Source organism: Vanessa tameamea, chromosome 19 (assembly GCF_037043105.1).
Source record: "Vanessa tameamea isolate UH-Manoa-2023 chromosome 19, ilVanTame1 primary haplotype, whole genome shotgun sequence".
NCBI lineage: Eukaryota > Metazoa > Arthropoda > Insecta > Lepidoptera > Nymphalidae > Vanessa > Vanessa tameamea.
This window is the reverse complement of record NC_087327.1, coordinates 8,227,990-8,252,359: the sequence shown is the minus strand read 5'-3', so window position 1 is coordinate 8,252,359 and position 24,370 is coordinate 8,227,990. Positions and strand designations below refer to the sequence as shown.

Below are 24,370 nucleotides of genomic sequence, written 5' to 3'. Positions count from 1 at the left end.
GAAAAACAAGGAGGATTCTTGATTACAATTTACTAAATTGTTACGATTTGACAAATAAACTGGCCGTCTAGAGCGGTACTACAGCTGTATAAGAAAACAAAAGAAAAACGTAAACAAACTATATAATACTTGATATTAAAAAATAATTTAAAATAGTATCCATAATTTTAGCGCCAAATGTAGACGAGTAACTTGCAGTTTACAATGAAATTAAATCGAAACAAAACCTGTTATACGTTTCGAAATCCCTACAAAATCTTTTGAATAAAAGCGAAGTTTCGCGAGAGACCCGCTAGGATATTATTGGATCTGTATTATATTTTAATGTAAGGAACTTTACTTACCGCTGTGGAGATTTAATGACTTATCCAACTGAATATTCAGTCAGAACAACTACTTTGTATAAAAGATTATCCAGAACATCGTTTCCAGACAAAGAGAGGATTTAGGCTTATCGATCATGCTGTTACTCGAGATATCTTATTGGAGTGTATGTCCATAATAATATCGTTTATTTTGATAGAAAAGTGACAAGTGTATAAAAACAAAAAGTAGAGAAGAACTTGTTACATGTAGTTTCCGTTTCCGCAAAGTCAAATCCTTCCTTTTCGGCAAGGTGTTTGCTTCTATAAAAAAATCTCTCAAATACTTCTAGCGTAATTCAGCTTTGCCAATCATTGAATTAAAATTGATATGTTAATAAAAGTGTGTTTAATAAGGCGTATTCGATATAATATTATACAGACGATAAAATTGAGTGTGTGAGTTAGAATTCGTTGATTACCATGCGGGATAAGCTTTAATTCAATTGTCGTATTTAATAATAATTATATTACTGGTTATCAGAAAAGGGTAACTACTGATTTTTGGTGATTCCTTTGGGTTCCATTCTGAATCAGTGATAACTTCGAAATTTTATTCAGTTTTGTAAATTGACGATTTACAGTGCTCGCAGCCTCTCTAATGACGTATATTTTGAATTGATTTGATGGTTTTCTTCACTGCACGGGTTTAAATCTGCGGTCTTCTATCCAATTTAGTTTTAGTTGTTTATTGGTTAAATTTAAAGAAATATTATTTGTTATTTATACTTAGAAATGATACCGATAACATTACTCATTTGTTGCTATTATGATAAGTCATAACGTGTTATTCTCCTGACCGAGACCGTTCTCCCGTCCTCTTTAGTTTGATAAGTCATCGTACTATTTTTTATTTTACATTCGCTTATGATTTGCAGAATTTCTATAAGTGTTACAAACTACAAAATATTTATACAATGGGTATTTTCAAATCATTTCCTGTACCAATCCTGACAATGCAGAATAGAAAAAAACGCGGGCACTATTTCCATTTTTAATATCATTATTCGGATTTTTTTCGACGGAAACAGCCGAGTCATCGGTGTAGAAAATAGGTATGAAATCTTTTACCTAATGTTTTGCACCGTTTCTTCGAGATCAGAACTTAATTGTTTTGAATATACACGACATATATATGTATATTCTATATGTAATATGAAAACGATTAAAATAATCTAAGTGGTGTTCTTCAAACTCATTAACTGAGCCATAGTTGTAAAGTTAAAAATATATTATAGGTATATATAACAAAAATAAAAATTTCGCATGAATTTAAATTAAATTAAACGGACATTTGTACTTTGTACTTCTCACTGCTTTATTAAACTTCAAGGCGTTTACCTGAAGATCGGCGTTATTTAAACGATAAGATCGTACTGTGTACACAATTTTTTAGTTCAGTACTTGTTTCCGCCCCCAACTTCATCCGCATTTAAGGGGGTTTGGTATTAGTGTTATTCCTAAAACCTAACGTTCCCGAAAAATACACCAAGAAACAATTTCAGATACTTAGTAAATTTTCAAGAAAATCACATCCAACAAATATATTCATGAATTCATCCGCAAAATTTCGCATGAATACTATTCCTATAAGGTCAATGTATTTTCCAATTTCCTATATATTACACATATTTTCACAAGTTCACATACTTTTTTTACTTCAGTACATGTTTTCGCCCCCAACTTCATCCGCGTTTGAAAGGGACTTGTTTGGTATTAGTGTTCAAATTCAATTCAAATTCTTTTTTTTACCCCTAACAACATGTATAGCAAATTTCACAATGCTCGGATGAGTTGTTAAGACTTGAAAACGTAACCAACAAATAAATGAATCCATTTTGGTACTTATAATATAACATCCCAGAATGTTATATTATTCTTTGGTGTAAAACAAAGCATATCTGATTAACTTAAACACAAATAACGCGAAATTCAAAGAATGTTTTTGTATTTGGAATTTTGACGCAACTAATTTAATATAGGACAGTTATTGGGTAGGAAAATCTTCACTTCCAATAATGTCTATTAAAATTTCAAAACATAGGTTTTGTGTAAAGTTATGAAGTAACAAATTTGCTAAGGCTGAATACCATCTAACAAGTTCACACAACGACTCCAATCTGCGAAATTAGATGAGACTTTACGACATTGAGTTTAAATCACCTCGCCTCCAACTAGATTTAAAGTATTTGAGTGAATTCAATTCAAGATTTAGGAGATAAACCTGAAACTAACTGCTCAGCGAACGACTGTTTTGGATTCGGTTAAGAGTTTAAGTCCTTGGAGATTTAAAATCTTTCCTTATTTTTCAAGTTTTCTAGTAAAATAAGAAATCTTTAATTTTATACTCTCTGATCTCGTTTCGAAATACTCTGCTGATGTTCATAAAACTTTGCAAGATTATGAATTGTTAATAGATAATTCCAATATTAACGGGGTTTTGTATTTTTGCTTCGTATAAGTTATAAAAATATATTTTATTATTAAATATTCTTTGGCCAAAGACCTTTGTCCGCAGTTAGGCAAAAGGGTCAGATATTTCTAAGGAATATACGTAATTAATAATGCTGTTCCACTGTATATCTTAGAATTTCTTTTGTTACAAAGATCTTTTCGCGACGTATGTCTTAGAAGATTTTAAGTACTGATATATAAATATGATCGTTGCCTTTATTGTACTCATAACAATATAATTATTGCTTGCAATCTAAGTTGGTTGAAAGTCACGTGTAAACATTTACTTTTCAATTAATAAAACCTAATTTTCTCGAAAACAACACCACAATCTTTGAAAACAATTGTAGAATGTTTGTAAATTTTCAACAAAATTACATTCATCAAATATATTCATGGATTCATCCGAAAATTTTCGGTGGAATACTATTCTTACAAGGTCAATGTATTTTCCAATTATACCATATATGTTAAACATATAAGTTTGCCAGCGCTTATCTGTTTTGCGGCAAACTGAAACTGACTTTCCTTTACGCTATTAAACTGAAGGTTTCAGTGAAACCACATTAGTTAGAACATACGGGAACGTGGATTGTGGTTGCTCTCAACTTTAAACATTGTGGTTTTTTATAATTGTTTTTTGGATTTTTTTTTATCGTTGATTTTTTATAGTTATTCATTTTACTAAAATTATATAAAAGGAAGAATTAAAGTCATTTATTTGATAATATTCTTGTATATGTATAAACATGTCTAAAATGTAAACACGAATACGGAAAAAATCAAGCTTTGAAAATTACGAAAAAGGAAAATTTTCTTGTTGGATATTCTTATTTACAAAGTGTTCAATATTTATCATCGAATTAATAAGGACACAACTGGAGGACTCAAAAAAATCTAAATCTGCTTATAAAACTATTTATTATTAATACTAAAGGTAAAATTGTTTCAAATTAAACTAATTAATACAAAAGTGTGTGATGCAACGCGATACATTCAGAATGAATAAAATACGTTCCCACCTAATTAACTTGAAATTATGAGAATGAAGAGCGTCCGATTGCCGGCTGACGCGCCGCCCCGTGTCGTCCGTACATCGTTATGCTTGCACTATACAAGAAGCTATGCCATGTAACTATCGGGTGTACTTCTGTCTCCTCCCTTTTTTATCGATTGACTTTTTGGTATAAATATGTATGTATTTTGACGCGTAATAACGAAATGATGGGCAAAATACCCGCATATTACCAGACGATTAATGTTTTACATAACTTAAGCATAATTCCCCATCAGTAATTTAACTTCGAAATTGAAATTTGTGAACATTTTGAATGTCACGTTCATTTTCAGCGCGTCGAAATCCACGTGAATACCAAAACTCAGAACAATCGAATGTATGCGCCAAGCGGATGATCCGCTGAGTCTTATCAGCTAATAAGTTTATAACTTATGATAGATACATTTTGATTGAATATATAGAAATAGTGCACAGTGATGTTCAGAGGACAGTCGTGATCGTATGCCATCTTGCCCTGTACTAAGGATCGTTAACCCAACAATAACCTAAAAAGGTCTTCAGTAAATAGAAATTTTAAAATTTTTGAGCGTAAAACCTTCTATTAATTTATCTTTATTATAAAGCTATGGCTTAAGTATACATAGTAACGTTCATCAAATTATACTCCACGTGATATTAGTATAAAACTTATATTACATAGGAAACGTCAACTTAGTGTTCCAGAGAGGATTTAAACAAAATTGGAAATCGTGCAGGGTCTGCGACGACCGGCATTAAATGCAGAGTATTGTGAGAGTTACTTTAGCCTACAGCAAAGTATTAGGACGCAGTTGTTTTGTAAATAACTACTTTATAAATCATTCTCTTTGTAATTAAAAGATCGTGAATTTAATAATGGAATTATATATATATATGTATAATAGGACGCTAATAATGTTCATGAAAATTATCATCGAAGTGACACAATTATTTGAATTTAAGCAATTATGTTAATCCTAAAACTATTTAATTCGATTCGATGGATTCTTTGACATTTGAATGTACTAATTTCATACACAGTAATTCATACCGCATAGTACATCAATACATACGTACCATTGCCTAGTGAAACTTATTATACATTTTATTAGACTTTTAATTTCTTTTAAAACCACGTATCTATTAATAACTCTCCATGCGTGGTTTTAAAATGATCTTAATCTCGTTTGACGATATACGTTTTTTTTTATATGGTAATTATTTTATTGTTAGAAGTGAATCCAGAAGGACCAGATTATAAAAGCTGCTGCGCTCCTCATTTTAAAACCTTATCACGTCAGTATCAACTAGATTAGAAAACCTGTCAGTTTGCATCTGCGTTTTGATTTAGTGTCATTATAACGTCTTCTTCTGTTTGTACAGTATCAAAATAAATTGTATGATTTTATTGGAAAAGGTTGTAATTGTTGTAGAAGTAATAAATATAAATTATAATGTATTTCGTTTTACAGTTATTTGTATTTGACAAACTAACGATATGTTATTGTAGTAAACAAATACGAAAGTATTTGTATTCAATATTTGCTTGATTAATTTTCGATTGAAATATATTTTTGTACTTATAAATATTATTTATAAACAATGTCTTTTTTTTTTGCAACAGTGTTAAAGTGCATTTGCGTTTGCATTTTTTACATTGCGATCAATGTTAATATGAGGAGTACTATAAAAATCTATAAATAGATGCAAAATTCTTGTTGAGTTTGGTCCTTAGTACTTACTTACTATTTTTCGGAAATATTTTTATAGCTGAATTAATCACAAGACAATATATTGGACGGCGTGTAATTTTCTATATTTTGTATATAATCTGTATAGTTTTATCATTGTTCTATGTTTACTTTTTTATTTTTATTGTTTTTCGTTGCAAGTTCTTGAAGTCTTCATAGTATTATAAATGTTGAATTATTTCTTTTCAAATTAAGGTGAATTGGATGGGATCCTGTAATGATAAAATGTAGTCAGTGAATCTTGTATTTCTCTTAATCGTTTACCAATTTTTATCATAATCTTTTAGCCTACATAACTGACTTTTGATTTCATTGCAGTATTAATACGATTTGTTTTATTTTAAAGATTTATATTAAGAAGTATTTTAAAATAGGAATACAATTGGAATAACGTTTTTCTTTCTTAAATTTTAATCACCTTGGAGTTTCACGGGAAAATTTTCGGGTCTATTTTAGGCCCCCGGGGGACGGAAGCGTACGCTATAATTTACGTTTTTTTGCAGAGTGTCTGTTGAAATGCGATTTTTAAGAATATAAATTTGTAATTCAAGTGATTCTACATTCTACGGAACTATTCGTGCGCGACATAATTTATCTTCTGTAATTTTCTTTTCTTACATCATAAGAAGTGATTAAGAGTTGGCTACGTGAACTTTTACATCGAGACCAAAGTTTTATCAAATTTCGTCGAAAAAGTACTTTAGTAATATTTTCGTAATGAAACGGTTACGATTTATATAAAAGCTATTCTAATATTAGCAATATTTATTGGCTAGTATTTTTTAGAGTACATTTTTTGAGTGCCTTTATTACTTGGAGTACTTGTATTATAAATAAGCGATAGAAGTTTAGTGGTTAGTATTTTTAAGTAACGCTTTAGGCCTTTATGAAAATATGGTGAGAGTGTTATTTTTTGAGGCTGTGGTGACTTGAAACAACACGATGAAGTTTTTCCTTAAGCCACCAATTAAGTTCAAGTTGCTCGAAATAGACTGATATATCCATCACAGTTAATCATAAAAAATTAACTATCAACCGTCACTTGGTGGCAGGGCTTTGTGCAAGCCCGTCTGGGTAGGTACCACCCACTTATCAGATATTCTACCGCCAAACAGCAATATTTTGTATTGTTGTGTTGTGTTTGAAGGGTGAGTGAGCCAGTGTTACTACAGGCACAAGGCATCACATCTTAGCTCCTAAGGTTAGTGGCGCAATGTAAGGAATGGTTATTATTTCTTACAGCGTCAATGTCTATGGGCGGTGGTGACCACTTACCATGAGCTGGTCCATTAGCCCGTCCGCCTACCTATTACATAAAAAAACAGTATTGACCATCTCACTTCAGTACTTTTATTATTCTTTTGTATTTTTGCGATCAAAAACTATTTTTTAATTACGCCAAAGAAGTATAACTTATTTATTACTGTAGTAGTTCTTACGGAACCTACCTTCATAACGGCTTATTTGTTAAAGAGATATTTAATTAATGTTGAGACCTTTCATATAATCTCTCAGAATAATCGAACGAAGCTAATCTTCATCAATTCTGAGAGTATTAGGCGCAAGTTGTGAGTTCCGTTATGCCATTGTCTTCATACTGGGTCTGGACGAGCAATAAGATCGGACCAAGTGATTTTAAAAACTTATTTATAGATATTTTTTATCAAAATATTAAAGTCCATGCTGCTTGAATACAGCTAACAATTGGTACTTAGTTCAAACAGTGGCTTTCTGTTCTTATGTATGTTATTCATAGCTCAAAAATATTAAGTTATTATTTAAATAGCAGGTACTTGTAGCTAGGTACGCCTGTTGCACCTCATGCAACTTGTAATTTTTAGTTTAAAGTTTGGGTGCAATATAGAATAAATAAATACTTGATTGTATTGTAATAGTTGGTTCGGCATGATGCCGCAGCATCATTCAGCTGGGTCGTAGTCCGATGTTATCTAATAATAATAATTTAACTAGTTTATATACCTTACTATTCAGTTTTATAATCCTAATAATTTTAAAAAGCATAATTATGTATATATATATATCTGTACTTATTTAGATATAAATAGATAGAAAATAAATAGACAATGATTTAGCTAAATGAAAAGAATCAATAATAACATTCAAAACCTTTTTCCATAAATCATAAATAGTCTATATTCCATCGTTGGTTTTATTAGCAAGTCAAAATTGCATTCCCATTCACTAAAACGCCGGATTGATAGACCACAGATCATCCAAACTGACTGAGAGGCGCCAACGGGACAAATTCAATCCATTCGTCTAACTCTAGAATCATTCGTTCAATATGTCACGTTCACACATTGGCATCGCGCGTGAATACGAAATATAACGAATACTTTACCATAAAACCTGTTGTGATTTATGATGAACTTAGTTTTTTCGGGCGACGATGATTGATGAGCGACTTGTTAAGCAAACGTCGAAACGGTATAAATAAAAAAAAAAAATTACGTTCGTCTGCAAAGGTTGTAATACAATTACCGAGTCCGTTCGTGTTACACACCTTTGGAATGAAGCAATCGCTCTCTGCCTTTTTTTTATAATAATAAATCGCTACTCACTTGGTGGTAGGGCTTTGTGCAAGCCAGTCTGGATAGGTACCATCAGATATTCTGCCGCCAAACAGCAGTACTCAGTATTGTTGTGTTCCGGTTTGGAGCCATTGTAATTACAGGTACAAGGGACGTGACAACTCAATTCCCAAGGTTGGTGGCGCATTGGTTACGGAAGAAATGGTTAATATTTCTTTCAGAGCCATTGTCTATGGGCGGCGGTGACCACTTATCATCAGGTGCTCGTCCTCCTATTTATATCGTAAAAATAAAGTTAGGGATAGGCTAAGGGTATAGGCTACTTTCTATATCTGACACTAGACACGACCAACCCTTAAAATACGAACGTTGTTTACGTAAGCGAGATACCGGAGTTTTGTATAATAGTAAAAAAAACAAACAAAGAATATGTAATTTGATATATAAATATTTTAGTAAATAGTTTAACGTATTACATGAAGTCCATAACTTTCAGGAGACAAATATAAGTTAACTAAAACATTTTTAGGCTCTTGAACGAGTTCCGTTGAAAGCGTCACGAGTAACTTTTATAGATACAGTCAATTGTCTGCACGAAGTATATTTTGCGAGATAAAAATATTTTATTTATACAAGTGCGGTGGAGTGCATGTAAGTTCGGGTTCTCTTTTGGCTCCGTTCCAAATATGGGCCAAGTCACAATGGCGTTATGAGAAACAATAACGGAGTCTCAGCGTTAGCGATATCTGTCACCTAGTCGTATAGTTCTTTTAAATGCTGTCGAATTTAAAGAACACCTCAGTCTATTCTAGCGTTGAAGGAACGTTATGGAAGAAAGGGACGGTATGTTACATGAATGAGGTGTTTGAAAGAGATAACAGACTTTCATATCGTTAGGTCTTATATTGACTAACTTCACAAAATATGGTACGTAATCATTTTAATAATAAACAAATAATGATGTCGTTTATATAGCAAGCGTATACCAAGAACAGAATAGTGAAATTGTTATATATCTATACAAATATTTAATATATTATTATATGTACAATTTGTTCGTTTGTATGTAGAAAATTAGCTTGTAGAAAGTAACATTATTCCTGAGTGCTATATGGTTTAAATTATATCGATATCATATTCGTTTCTTTATGAATAAATTCCATCCTTGCGAAGTCGGGGCAGCTCGCTAGTTTTTTTTATAATAGTCATTTATTTTGTGTCGAGGATGTGTTCCATTCGATCAAAGTCAAAATCCAAATTTAAAAATCACTTGATTCAAGATGGCTGTTACGAACATTTTTAAATTGTAATGTAACTAAACGGAAATAAATTTAAAGTTGCTTCGGAATGTATATTCTAATGTAATGTAATTACATTTATGTCACATAGTAAATGAAATGGCACTTCTTCCTGTAATACATTTACGTCGCATTTGCGAAATTAGTTGCACCGAATGAGTTGAGTGCTAAGATCTCACCCGTAGAAACATGATTAACAAATCGTGTCTAAGTATACCATTTAATAGAGAAATGTTAATCATCATCCTCCTGCCCTTATCCCAATTTTATTATCGGTCGGCGCAGCATGTCTTCTTCTTCCATACTTCTCTGTCGGACGTCATCTCACAAGTAACATTCTTTCTAACCATATCGTCTTTCACACAATCCATCCATCGTTTCTTGGGTCGTCCTCTACCTCTATATCCATCCACATCCATTCTCAAAACCTTTCTCACAAACATGGTCCTCGTTCCTCCGCATAACATGCCCATACCAAGACAGCCGGTTTCCAGATAGCTTCTCGGTTGCCGGTGCCAATTTCAAACTTAATAAATGTTAATATATATTTCATACTACAATTTAAAACAATTGTGTTCTCCTGTTTTGCTAGAAAACTGCGGAGGGTGGTGTCGTGCACAAGTATGTACTCTTTATTTTCGCGCTCATTATGTAATAGTATGGTGATCTGACACAACCGGTGAGTCTTCTGACACAGGAATGTAATCATTCATTTACTAAACTTCGAGCTTCTAGAAAAATCCAATGTTTTTTATTCAGAGATTTTAACCTAGGATCTAAGAGTCAATATTCTCATAACTTACTAGTATAACTAGGGAGTCAGTTTAAAAGTATATTGAAATAATAATCACTATAAAAATATTTTCAATTCACGTGGTTGTAACTCACATGGTGGTAGGGCTTTATGCAAGCACGTCTATGTAGGTACCCAATAGTGTACCACCAATAGTGTACCACCAATTCCATCGTATATTTAATCGCCAAACAGCAATACTTGGTAGTAGTGTGCTTAAAGGCCGAATGAGTGACGTAAGGAATGGTTAATATTTCTTACAGCGCCAATGTCTATAGGCGGATGATCCACTTACCGATTCAGGTGACCCATCTGCTCGTCCACCTACAAATATTATAAAAATATATATTAAAAAAAGAGCCGAGATGGCCCAGTGATTAGAACGCGTACATCTTAACCAATGATTTCGGGTTCAAACCTAGGCATGCACCACTGAATTTTCATGTGCTTAATTTGCGTTTATAATTCATCTCGTGCTCGGCGGTGAAGGAATACATCGTGAGGAAACCTGCATGTGTCTAATTTCAACGAAATTCTGCCACATGTGTATTCCAGCAACCCGCATTGGAGCAGCGTGGTGAAATATGCTCCAAACCTTCTCCTCAAAGGGAGAGGAGGCCTTAGCCCAGCAGTGGGAAATTTACAGGCTGTTAATGTAATGTAAATATATATTAAAAGAAACAATAAAGTGATGAGAGTGAGAAGATGATCTTATATTTAATCTATAAAAATAAAACCGCATTAATCTCTATGTGTAATATGTTACAACGAAATCGCGATTGCGATCAAAATGGAAAACTAAGTCGAGAAAATAGTTTAAGTTGGGTGGAAATGGGAAATGTTACGACGTGTACTTTGTAAACGCCTCTTTAACTGATGTCCACTGAACTCGTGGAATCGCTATTGATATTTTATGGTTTCATTTCGAAGTATAGAACGCGTGGATCATAACTAAAGACCACAAGTTCAAAAGGCAATATTAAGTTTTCGAAGGTTTAATTTGTATTTTTAATTATTCAAGTGCTTGGTGGTGACAACATTGCAGGAATAACATTAAAATTCTGTTATATGATGTAGGTAGGTGGACTGATCACGGGGATTACAGGTGGAAACGAATCAAAACAGGTCACTATCGCCCTTAGACATTGCCACATTTAATCATTCCTTACATCGCCAAAGCGCCAGAAATTTTGGGAACTAAGATGTTAGGTCCCTTGTGTCTGTAGATGTACTGGCTCACTCAACCTTGAAACCGAAACATAACAATACTAAGTATTACTGTTTAGCAGTAGAATATATGATGGGAGGGTTCTTCCTACCCTGACGGGCTTGCACAAAGCCCTACCACATAGTGACAAATGACAATCAAGAAATAGTAAAATTATGTTAAACAAAACTTGGAATTTTCTCGAATAAAAAACTAATCTTTTGTATACTGTATGTATATAAAATACTGCATCGCATAGCGCTGTTCAGTGTGTCTGTGGAACTGAAGATTTAAGCTCCATATGGGGGTGCCAGGTAAATAATGCATAGTGCATCTTCATCTCTAGGACTGGATAAACTTTAGTGTACAGTCAGTGTCACAGTAAGCTGTGTAACTACATGAATTTTTAGTATAAACTCAAAGGACTACCGGACATGGTTAGCAATGTTTAAAATAGTATAATTTGCTTTCATATATAAATAATTATATTATATTTAAGGATTTATATTCGAAACAAGTGCATAATTAACTTTAAATAAAGCTCAAATAGTGTAATCGATAATAATAATAAACGTCGATCTTAACCGTCGCGTTTTATGGACGAGTATCATGGATACATGTAAGAATTACTGGAGCAGCGTGTTGCATTAGCCCACATACGGGACGCATGTACGACGCATACATTTATGGGCAGATAAAACTAAACTATTTTTTTTAAATAATATTATAATAGCTTGATGTTGCTGGTATTGAGGAAATGGTAATATGGCTACGATTTTGTTTGGTATGTGAGATGGCTTGGTGGATAAATCAGATCGATATTCATCGAATATTGTGGACTTAAATCTGGGCAAGAGGAACTTTGTTTTTGTTTGATTAATTGTATTTCATAGGATCTCGTGTTATCTGGCCCACTGGATAAGCCCCATATAACGTAATCACGTTCCTTTTTTAAATTAATAATATATTTAAACCGATAAAAATCCGAGTTGATTTAGGTTCTATAACCGTTTTACGCTCTGAAATGAATAGTAAGTTTGGGTGCTACTCGAGTGAGAATGTTACACACATCATAAAGTAAGAGCCGGCGTTACAGCAATGAGCTGGCAGGGGATGGGAACGCACTGTAGATCCACATATTTTTGGTCATTAAGGCAAAGACATACGTAAAATAAAAAGATTTGTCTAATTAAAATAAAATAAATGTGCACTTAATTTAGGATAGGGGGGGGGGGGGGTATATCATGGAACAAAATGCGTGATTTTTCTCATCCTACGTAATAGTAAGAACAATTTTATATTTAAATTGACCCAATTTTCGAAGTTATTGTTTTGTTTCTTTTCCTAGAAAACTGTTATTGAGGACCGCAAAATGCAAATTTCGCCAGAGGCGCTCATGACCCTAACTATGATGCTGGTATAGAGAGGTGCCTTGGGAGATGTCGATATCGATAAAAACAAGTCATATGATTATATGTCTTCTAAAAATATTTTCTAAGTTACGTCACATTAAATGACATATAACGCATTCGTAAATATTAAAAATAAAAATTTGTTATTATATTTTATATTCATTTTTTATACGTAAGCGTCTCGGGACGCCCGACAGAAGTGATAACTTAAACTAATCGCTGCCGTATGACTGCCGGAGACTAGGGCCGTTACGCGTTACGTAACGAAGCGGTTTACCCTCCCATAAGAAGTTATCACTTCAAAAATAAAATTGGCAGATCTGGGGGTAAGATCGGCTCGTATGGCGTAACGGCAAACAGTATAACGATCTCTTATCGGTATAAGCCCCCTCTCCACTGCTGTTCTCTCTTCTTTTGTGTTTACGTGGCGCGAATACTTCGCTGCTGTACATTATAATAAGGTTATATATGTATATTTTTCTATTTGCCCCATTTGTAGGGAGTCCTCTGACAGCTACATTTATTTTTGAATTGAATTCTATTTGTGATATAATATCTGTTCCTAATGCTCGCAGAAACTATAAATATAAAGCAATTATTTTAATAATGATTATGCATCAACTTTTGATTTTAATATTAGGACCACCGCGTCATTTATTATCTGATTCCTTTACCATAAAAGGAATATAAATAATTTAAAAATCTTATTAAAACTTTTCGAACTTAATTCCTTAGAAGTCTAGAATAGAATGGAACATCCTGATAATTCTAAACTAACTAAACTACGAAGTACGGTGAGGCACGCAGAAGTTATTTCCGTGTGTATTGTGCGCCGACCGATTCGATTGTTCAACGATTCGATTGCAATCGACAAGTCTCCAAGTCGATTATTATTCACTTTGACTGTTGATTACGAAATTGCTTTACGGCTGCGTGCGTTCATTGAATTTGTAACAAGTCAATTTGAAATCGGTATTTTTTTAAAATTATTTTTCTTTTAATTTTATTTGACTATTTGAAGTAATGTGTAAGAAAACTCCTTTTCACAGCTTAAAAATCTTTATTTATTTATTTTGATATTAACTACAAAGTAATGTTTATTGTTGTTCTAGTATGTATATTAAAAAAATATTTATCTAATTATATAATATATATTTTAATATATATTTGTTTAATCTCTTTAGCAAAATATAGCAAATAAATCAACAAAAATCAATAATCAAATCTATTTAAATTTACTATATTAGATTCATATAATCTTACTTATATTACTTTGAATGGTAATATGCTCAAAAAAGTGGAGTTTATAAGAGACTTGGGTGTTACAGTGTTATATTGGACAAAAAATTAACCTATGTTGATCAAACAGACAGTGTTATAAGTAAAGCCTATAAATTGTTGGGATTTATTATGCGACACGGTCGCACTTTTAAGGACTTTAAAAAGAAAATCTTTCTATATAACAGCCTTGTCCGAAGTAATCTGGAGTATTATTGTAGTATTGTCTGGCGCCCGCATTATGCCTCCCTCCATTTAAGACTGGAACGTATTCAAAAGAGATGAATGTGACACCTGTCTGTATATATTAAAATATAAAAACAGACTAAATTTTTTCAAAATGATGAGACTTGAGAAAATAAGAAAATTTATTGAACTAATGTTAATTGCTTAGATGGTCACAGTTTATTCGAAAAATACATTTCAGAGCGCTACATAGATACCCGCGTCAAGCTATATTACACCTCTTGTGCCTCGACGCACCATAACAGTCTTTGGCGGTAACTCCCCCATCCCTTGTATATGCAAATTATATAACAAAGCCACTATCATTCAACTTATTGATATAAACATAAATCCACTTAGCAACTTGTTAAGTTAGTTTATTTTTCGTTTTGTTTTTTTTTTCAGTTTTGTTGTTATAGCAAGCAATAGTAATGAATAGTTTAATTAGCATGTAACGTTTGATTTTAAATGATTTTACATAATCTATGGATGTATATACCTAATTGTATATTTATGTAAGAATGTAAAAATCACTAGCAAACCCAATAAATAAATAAATAAATCATTGTAAAGACGCGCCAAAATATCTATCAATTACCACAGATAAAACTTCGGTCATAAGTCAATTTAAAAAATTAACATTCGATTCTAATAGACATAAAGTATTTTGTGGGGAAATGTATACATTTTTACAACAGGATCCCAGGAAATGTTAACTTTTCAATTGTAAGTTTCAATGTACACGTATATTTGACAACAAAAAAAATATACCACTGAATTGCAATTCACAAAAACAGTGTATAATACTTCTGTATCGAATAAAGATATTTGAATTTCGAATTAGTTCTAAAATATAATATTTTATTATTATCTATTTGTATACATCATCATCATCATACGAATGTATGTATTATATGTTAGAATAAGCCTTTTAGATAAGAATAGAACTGTTAGTCACGCTATCATGATTATTTATTGATTCCTGGTATATTTTGACGAAAATAAATACTGAAAGACCAGACGTGGTCAATGGATGATCTTAACAATAGAGTTACTTAACAATAGAGTGTACATATTTTTTTTATTTTACTTTGTCTATATCTCACGGATTTCACTTGTGCTTAATGAGCACAGATTATGTAAAATATAAGATGTTAATAGAAACGTTACGTTTTGTCACGTTATAGGTAAGAAATCAAATATGAGATTTGATTTCAGAATTTGTTTTATAATGTTCAGAATACCTCAAGCGGAAGTTAAGAAAGGGCCAGAGTAAGTATTAATATTAAAAAGTTTACTAAGCAAAAAAGAAACATCGTGAAAATGTGTATTTTCTTTTTAGACTGACGAAGAAAATGGCCTTCGAAAGAGTTAATCCTTTTTTTAAATCCATTAATGAAAGGCTAGTTATGGATGGTTTTCCATTTTCCATTACCGGGAATTATGAAAAAATAAACCAAATCCTTGGGGAAGGAACTCACTAAAATGTCTTAGCTTTGAAATATAGCCCATTTCGTATGCACCCGTAGTTACCAACGTGTCCAGACATTTTATGAACAATTACGTGACATCGGAAATTCTAGTCCGAATAGGGTTACCAGGCCCTTAAATACGAAAGCCGGAATTGGTGTATAAAATAGGTCTGACATTTAGTTATTATATGTAATAATCTTGGAAATGTTCCATTGGGTGATGACATCGTAATCCACTACGTTGCTCTAATGTGGGTTGATGGAAACACATGTGCGAAGTTTTAATACATCATGATGTTTTTATTTACCGATCGACACAAGAGCGATTATAAACCTAAATGTGCCCGAGCTTGCGCAAGCTTGAATACCCAATCTTCAGTTAAGATTCTCGTAGTCGAACTCCTGGGCCACCACGGCTATCTTTCCAGGCTAGAAAGAGCCTAAGGGCTTCCATATTTTTCCTTTTATTGTAAGTTGGATATAAATTTTATTATATGATTTTGAGCTGTTCCCTTTTTATGTAAGTGCCAAGTGCGATTGGCTTGACCAGAAACGCAAATATTCGACCGGACGCGGGTGTAAAAAGATGATAATGTCCCGCTACAGACCGTCACCTGGCAATCCTACGTCGGAGAGATCAACAGGAGAGATCAAAGGTATTGGTACATTAGGAGAATTCGAAATAATAGTTTATATCATTCTATTAAATAGAAATATTGGCATTGGTTTAGAGGCTGTCTCGTAAGTTACAAGATCATGAGGTGTTTGGGTTAAATTATGAATATCTGTAAAAGCTATTTTTTATCCAATTTACTTAGTCAAGCAGATTCAAAGCTAACTTTTTGTAACGAAAATGCAATAACTTTTTGTAGGCCCGATCCGTGGCTTTAATCCAGGACCTCGAAATCTGCGATCTCATAAGCTTTCCACTAAACTAACGAAATATTTCATCATACATTAAATAAAGGCAGCTATTAAGGTGATGATATATTAAATATTGAAATCATCTTAGAATTCAAAATAATAATATTAAAAACAAATTAATACAGATAAAAATTAAAAATAGTTACCGTATGACCGCGTGGAAAGGTGACAAGAATGCAAGCAACATATCCCAGTGGAATCGCAATTCCGACCCACTGGTCAAAAAATGAGCCAGCTCTTCTGTCGCCAGTGGAAACAAGGAGGTGTTACACTTTTAAGAAACTTTCAGTTTACAGCAGATGATTTTATGTAAACATATTTTGTATGTTCATTTATTTATAATAAGAAGAAGACAATATGAGAGTTTATTTATTTACGCAATAATACTTATATGAGCACTGTAGAAAATGACAACGGTTATATAATATGTCCGTTATAAAACAAAAATGGTACTTTCTTTACAAAAGTGTTAATATATTCTTTATTATTGCCATTTATTTCGTCGTCCGGTTTTTACAGTACACAATGCAGGCGTAATGGGAGGTAAAACTGTACGTTTGCCAAGAGGCAATATTAGCGTTTCGTTGCGCAGAGGCCTACTTATGTAAAATAAATAGCCCACTAAATTAGGACTAGGATTAAATTTATGAGCTTAAGCCCTTTATTACAATTGTGTTTCTGACAAAATTTTGTAAATAAAATTTATCTTTGTATATAGCTGGTTATATTTTTTGTCTGTGGATGTAATACCTAAAATGAGTAATGTCATTGAAATTGTCATGAATACGGGTGATCAATTGACTTTACTACGTCTTGTGATAGAAAATCGTTTAGGGTGAATGTCTGCCGTTAATTAATTGTCTGTTGATTGGGTTACCTTTATTAAATGTTTTAAATAAATTGAAAGCATCCTTCTATATTTGCATCGTGTTTCGAAGTAATGGATTAGTTTAGTATAATTACTTCAATGAATTTAAAATATTGTACTTATTGGCAATTCTGTATTGTTTATTTGTGGGAAATAATCTTTTGAATTTGATGAGAAAATTAAGTAACAGTCATATTTATTTAAGGTATGCAAGAAAATATTATAATTATTTGAACATACATTTTATTTATTTAAAATCAGCAGTTGTATTGACAAATGGCCTTTAGATTGAAGTCAACATCGTCCATAGAAATTGGCGTTGTATGGCTGTAAGAAATAATCATCAAGAAGTTTCATGGGTACCACTTAGCAGTTCCCCATACTATTCCCAGGCATATAAATAAAAAATCCTTTTGCATTCCGAACTCCAAACAAATTTAGGTAAAAATGCACCCTAAACAGACTTATGAATTCGGTCAATGACTTGTCATCTATCGGCGATATTGACATATTTTACAATAAAAAACCAAATTTTGTTAACTATTCAAAAATCTCAAAGTTGCATCTCATAACCTATAAGTAATCTATTTTAGTTTTGTATTATTTTTCTTTTCTAAATTGCTTTTTAATTATTTAGTATATTATCTTTGCTACGTGTTATTTTTAATAATTATATAATTATTTATTAAAATTTGATTTTATTTTTTATATAGGTGAGTCGGTTTATATTTTTGAAGGTCAATGTTGTTTACCTTTAAAGACGTGTCACTTCGAATGTTACCTATATCAGTTGGTAATTTTAAGTGTTTAGAGAAAAATTGATAGTGTAACTATTTCAATAAATAAATTTAAAAATACCCACATTGTCTTGCAAAAATCCCTATCAAAAGTAAACATAACCATCTACAACACACAAGTTTACATACTTCTAAAAACAGAGTCGAACCCTATATACGTCAAATTGTAAAGATTTGTCAAAAACAGGACCAGTTACATATCTTCACAATTCTCATATATTATTACGACCCTTAGCCTTTAAATATGTAAAAAAAGCGCATAGTTTCTGTCAGAGGGCATAAATTGTTATTTTTTTTTCATAATATTGTACGACGAAAAAAATTACGATTTAAAACGAAACGAAAGAACAATGTTTCGTTTATTATTTGAGTATGGGTAAAAATGACAGCGAATTTTCGTACTTGTGTATTCCGACCGAGCGTCAGCCATTTTGAAAGCTAAACTTCTGTCTCGAAGTATGTACTATGCAATATGTTTGTGAAAACATTATATCTCGAAGGCAGGATTGTTGAACGTAGAATTTCGATGTTTTGTTTTGAATTTCATAGCTTGTACAATTATTTTGAGTTGTATATGTTCTAAATTTATTTGATCTGTTTTTTTATTTTTTATTTTATTAATTCATAACATCATCTGTTAAGAATATATTGAGTTCTTCAGAATTTTAGAGAGGGTTTATGAATATATCACATGTATGTATGCATTGTATGAAAATTATCGAATTCTATGCTAAATAATTTAAATCCTACATTATAATATGTATGTGAACCAGTGTAACTATAGGCACAAGGGACGTAACATCTTACTTCCCAAGGTTGGTGGCGCATTGGCGAGTTGAGGAATGGTTAATATTTCTCACAGCGCCATTTTCTATGGGCGATAATGACCATTTATCATCAGTTGCTCCATTTGATCTGGTCTGCCTACCAGTGTTTGAAACCAAACGGGAAATATACCCATACCTTCCATTGGGTCACTTTTAAATTTGAATTTGATTCGGCTTTGTACATGGAAACACAATTAAATTTTCCTTATGTGCTGATAGTCAACAAATACGAAATTCCAAGCACTTTTATCCCATGTATGTGTAATCTTGTGCAGAATAATATGTAATTATTTATAATTACTTTTTAAGTTTAAAATCGACTATATCCAAATAAAACATTTTTGGTGGATATTTTAATAAATTCTCTTCTTATTCTGTAACTTAATTGGAAACACTCATTTGGAACAGAATGGAATTTGAGGGAGCACGTAAACTTGTTACTTGAACAAGGGATAGGATGCGGAAAATTGTTATTTTACCGCAAAAACCCAACGATCTCTAACTTTACAAGTTACTCCGGTATTTACGAACTTCTACCTAAATGGATCAAATTTGAAAGATACGCTTGAAATTGAGGAAATTTGTTAAATATGGAGATTCATCAATTACTTAATTATAATCTATCAGGAACACGAAATTCACGCTCCAATAGACTAAATTTAAAGCGAGTTAAACTGTGAGACGTTTAATAATAATGCATATTTTTTAGCTTTACTCGTAATGTCTATCCTATCCGTGCACGTATTGTTCAATATTATAGTCTAGTTTTATTTTTGTTCAATAATATTGCTTTTACAGACTGTAATGAATTAAATCTTTTTCTAAACAATAATCAAATATCAAAATATTCTTTATCAAGTAGGCTCCCAAAAACACTTTTGAATCGTCATGAACAGTGTTGAATTAAACGTACAGCAACGTACCACCGGTTCGGAATGTAGATTCTACCGAGGAGAACCGGCAAGAAATTTAACATAACATAATCAGCCTGTAAATTTCCCACTGCTGGGCTAAGGCCTCCTTTCCCGTTGAGGAGAAGGTATGGAGCATATTCCACCACGCTGCTCCAATGCGGGTTGGTGGAATACACATGTGGCAGAATTTCGTTGAAATTACACACATGCAGGTTTCCTCACGATGTTTTCCTTCACCGCCGAGCACGAGATGAATTATAAACAAATTAAGCACATGTAAATTCAGTGGTGCCTGCCTGGGTTTGAACCCGAAATCATCGGTTAAGATGCACGCGTTCTAACCACTGGGCCTTCTCGGCCCAGTGGTTAGAACGCGTAGTAAAGAAAATTATAATTAATTAAATCACATGAAACTAGATTAGTTTTTGTTCTGTGTTTATCTTAAAATGGCTAAGCATCTCAAACAATAGCCCTTTTAAGGTCGACCCGACGTTACGTTTTACTTAGTTTTTGTTTTGACAATTTATTGTTCAAAGGATTACATTAAGAGGCTTACGTTATAGGTCGAATTTGTGTAAAATATTACAATGAATCATTATATTTTTTCTTATCCTGGGTAACCGGTGCACTGTTCAAAGAACTTTTTACTAAGCCATTATTGTAGGTAAGTCTTTTGGTTATTGTGTCTGAAAAATCTTACAAATATTACAAATACAATATTTATTATTATAAAAGTTATTAACATTAAGGCCTTAGCTATATACAAAGAAGAATTTAAAAAGAAATGGTGGCGAGAATACTAGCAGTATTTCCGTTCCTCTGGGCAATAAATGAAACAGCCCTCGTGTCACCAGCGGTGGCTCGTGCCCTGAATCTTCGAATTTCATTGTCTACAGTTGCCATATTTCTTTTGAAAAATTATTATTACAATATAATTTAATTTCAATTTGAAGGTTAAAATACAGATTTTATTTGATACATTGTAATATGTAGAGAACGTTTGATTGTGGTGCGCTTTCGACAAATAACTGCAATACAATAATAATCATAATACATATGTATGTTTGTATATATTATATATGTTATGAGTTGTATATCGTGTTTTTTTTAAGCACTCTGCTAGATTTGTCCTTTTTGATCTTTTAATAGATACACCAAAAAGCGATTCTGTGCGAATACGTACGCTATTTTCACCCATAAGTCTTATGAATTTTATAATTATTAAAGTCAATGTCCCATATCAAATTCTCATATTTCACGATCGTTTCGTTTCGTAATTGGTAAGGCCTTTGTTTGTTGTGTGTAATAAATAATCACATAAAAGTAAATTTATATATACTATGAATTGCTTGATGTTATAGAACTCTATATTAAGAAATCTCAGTTAATCTCACCTTACGTGTATCGTATACTTTTCGAGTATATTGATACGAGTATGTTCACGAGACGGTATACCACCGATGGATCAGTACATTGTACGTGGGTAGAGCATACGACGCCGTTTTGTTGTCGCCGAGTTTGTTAACAAGTTTCCATACATATACCATTAATCCTCGTGTATTTCCGATCAATTTGCCCAAGTTTTTGAGCAAAACATAACGTATTTCTCAACAGTCCTTAATGTACCAATGGTGTTTTGAAAATGTATAAGCAATGCATTATTAAATTATACATTAAATTAAATGCATAAGATGATAGAAATACTTTACTCCGTGGGCTTTATGCAAGCCTGTCATACATTAAATATTCTATCGCCAAACAGCAATTTTAGTATTCTTTTGTTCCGGTTTGAAGGATGAGTAAGCCGGTGTATTTACAGTCTCAAAGGAAATAATATCTTAGGTCCGAAGTTTGGTGGAGCATTGGCGATGTAAGGAATATGTTATATATATTTATTATCAGCTATTTATAACCTACATTACAAAATCATCTCAAAAATAGGTTTACAATTTTGATAATTAAAAGTAAAGTAGGTGGTAAATGTGGGTTTAATCTCTTTTCCGTATTGAACACTAGATTTGGTGTTTATTCCACCACGCTCCTCCAAATCATTTGTAGCCCGTGTAGCAGATTTTCATGTGACGCATTTAAGTTTCGTAATATTAATATTCAAATCAGCAATTAAATAATCCTTACTAATACTATAAATACAAAAGATAAAGTAACTCTCTATGTCGCCTCTTCACGTTTAAGCAGCTGAACTGATTTAGATGAAATTTGCTATGTTGATTATTTGAGTTCCGGGAAAGAACATAGGCTACCTTTTTTTTAGTTAACCCCTCGAGGGGGTAAACTTGGGGTGACGGTTTGTGTGATAAGTTTTATAAATCTAAGCGGGTAGAGCTGCGGGTTCAGGTACAATATGTTTAAACTTATATCATTACTCCAATTTTAATATACGACTCTAGTCACTACACACTAAGGATTCCTTAAGTACTGTAACAAGAGAATATAAATAATTTTAAATTAATTTTTCAAGTCTGACGTAAGAACTAACTCACATAATGAATAACCTTACATAATAGGTATATTTATAGAGCCGGAAAACTTAATACCACTTGGCGCTATTTCAATACTGCAACATATGTTTATAACTTAACCAAGCTTAAGTAGATCACGCTTCAATTCCGAGTCTTGCTACATTTGCAATCCACGACGTTATATTCCACAAATATTGTTAAAGACAGTATTACACATGTTATTTTATGGAAATGAAAAGAACGGAATACACATCAGAAATCTATGTAAATTTTCGCTAAATATTACTGACTCACTCATCACAAGATCTCCGGAGCTATAAGTCCGATTAACTTTTTTTTTATCATAGTTACTCCTTGCGCAACGTCTACTCACTAAGATAGGTTTTTTGGAAATTTCAACAGCAGTTTGTAAATGTTAAAAGTTGTATGAATTTTACCCGAAGAAAGTCGGAATAATAATCGATACATACACTATATTTATATTAGAATAACTTCGAATAACTGACGTCAGATTTTTTGTCGTAATTAATCTGGTTAACTGCTTACTTACCATCAGGTCTCCATCTTACTATATTGTCTATAACTATTCCTCTCTCTACTGTCAAGCAGCAATAATAATTATAATAATTCTTGAATTCTATTATGAGGGCGAGTGAGCCAATGACCTTTAATAATGAAGGCATCTGGTTACCGGCTGAATAATTCTATGACAAAATATTTGTTTCAGTCAAATTCTTGAGATCATTCCACTTGAATATCTTGTGATATTTGATACCGTAAAAAAACCGAAGGGACTAAAATAAATATTCTTATGAGGGCGTGGGATTATGATGAATAAATCAGTACGCTAGGTTAAGTCAAACGTTCCCATATTATACTAAAATGTTTTCAATGTCTGGAGAATTTCTGGTTACATTATATTCGTTCATTATTGTATAGAAGCGACCGCTCCATGCAAATATATTATATTTTTTTGTAAATGATCACAAAATATAATAAGATTTGAATGATAAAACATCAACTAATTTTATAGAAAGATGTGTTGTTATATGATTAATTTAACTTTAAGAAGATTTTTTTTGTGCTGGCCACACTAAGCAGTAGCTGTCAAGCAGCTTGACAGTAAGTTACGTTAAAAGTGTTATGTACATCTGTAATTGGTACATGTAGCAGATGTATAAAAAATAATTGTCTGCGAATAATAATTGATATACCTGTATAATTTTTATTAAAATCCCGAGAATTAAAATAATAACAAAAAAATTGTTTAAATAATATCATACGAAATAGTATATCGTAGAAAGAGACAGAGAGAATGACGAAGAGAGGAACTGATCGCCGTGACACGTGACAATTTTTGTTCACTCTACTAAAAGGCAAGAAATACAACTTCATTGGAAAAAAATTTAAAACACCAGTAAGATGTTTTCTCTAGTCTCAATAAACTGGATGTTATAGAAATTTCTCCCTACGAAAATACACACACATATATACTAATATAATACATAGATAACGTTAACATAACATAAGTAAGTATCGTGTCATTTTCGTACAGTTAATATACGACGGAATGAACAAACGAAGAGAACAATTTCTTTAAGCAAGTACAATTTGTTAGAGGTTGACAAGCAGTGGGATAAAAAGTCATAAGAAATGAGAGGAGGTTGGAGGTAAAATAAAAACGCCATTAGTCATCCGCACCTCAATGCGCTCTTAGCGA

The 24,370-nt window shown here is 32.3% G+C and overlaps 2 protein-coding genes across 3 annotated transcripts in view; one reads left to right on the top strand and one right to left on the bottom strand.

Annotated features, from left to right (window-relative positions):
• The window catches only part of Red (red Malpighian tubules), a 68,397-nt gene extending 65,807 nt beyond the window's left edge, over window positions 1-2,590 (top strand). The window contains exon 5 of the transcript XR_010309440.1: window positions 2,581-2,590. The gene's annotated coding sequence lies outside the window, so the exon portion shown is untranslated. The remainder of the gene's footprint in view (window positions 1-2,580) is intronic.
• Window positions 1-24,370, bottom strand: part of LOC113399404 (uncharacterized protein) — a 519,786-nt gene that overhangs the window by 47,902 nt on the left and 447,514 nt on the right. The window lies entirely within an intron of this gene.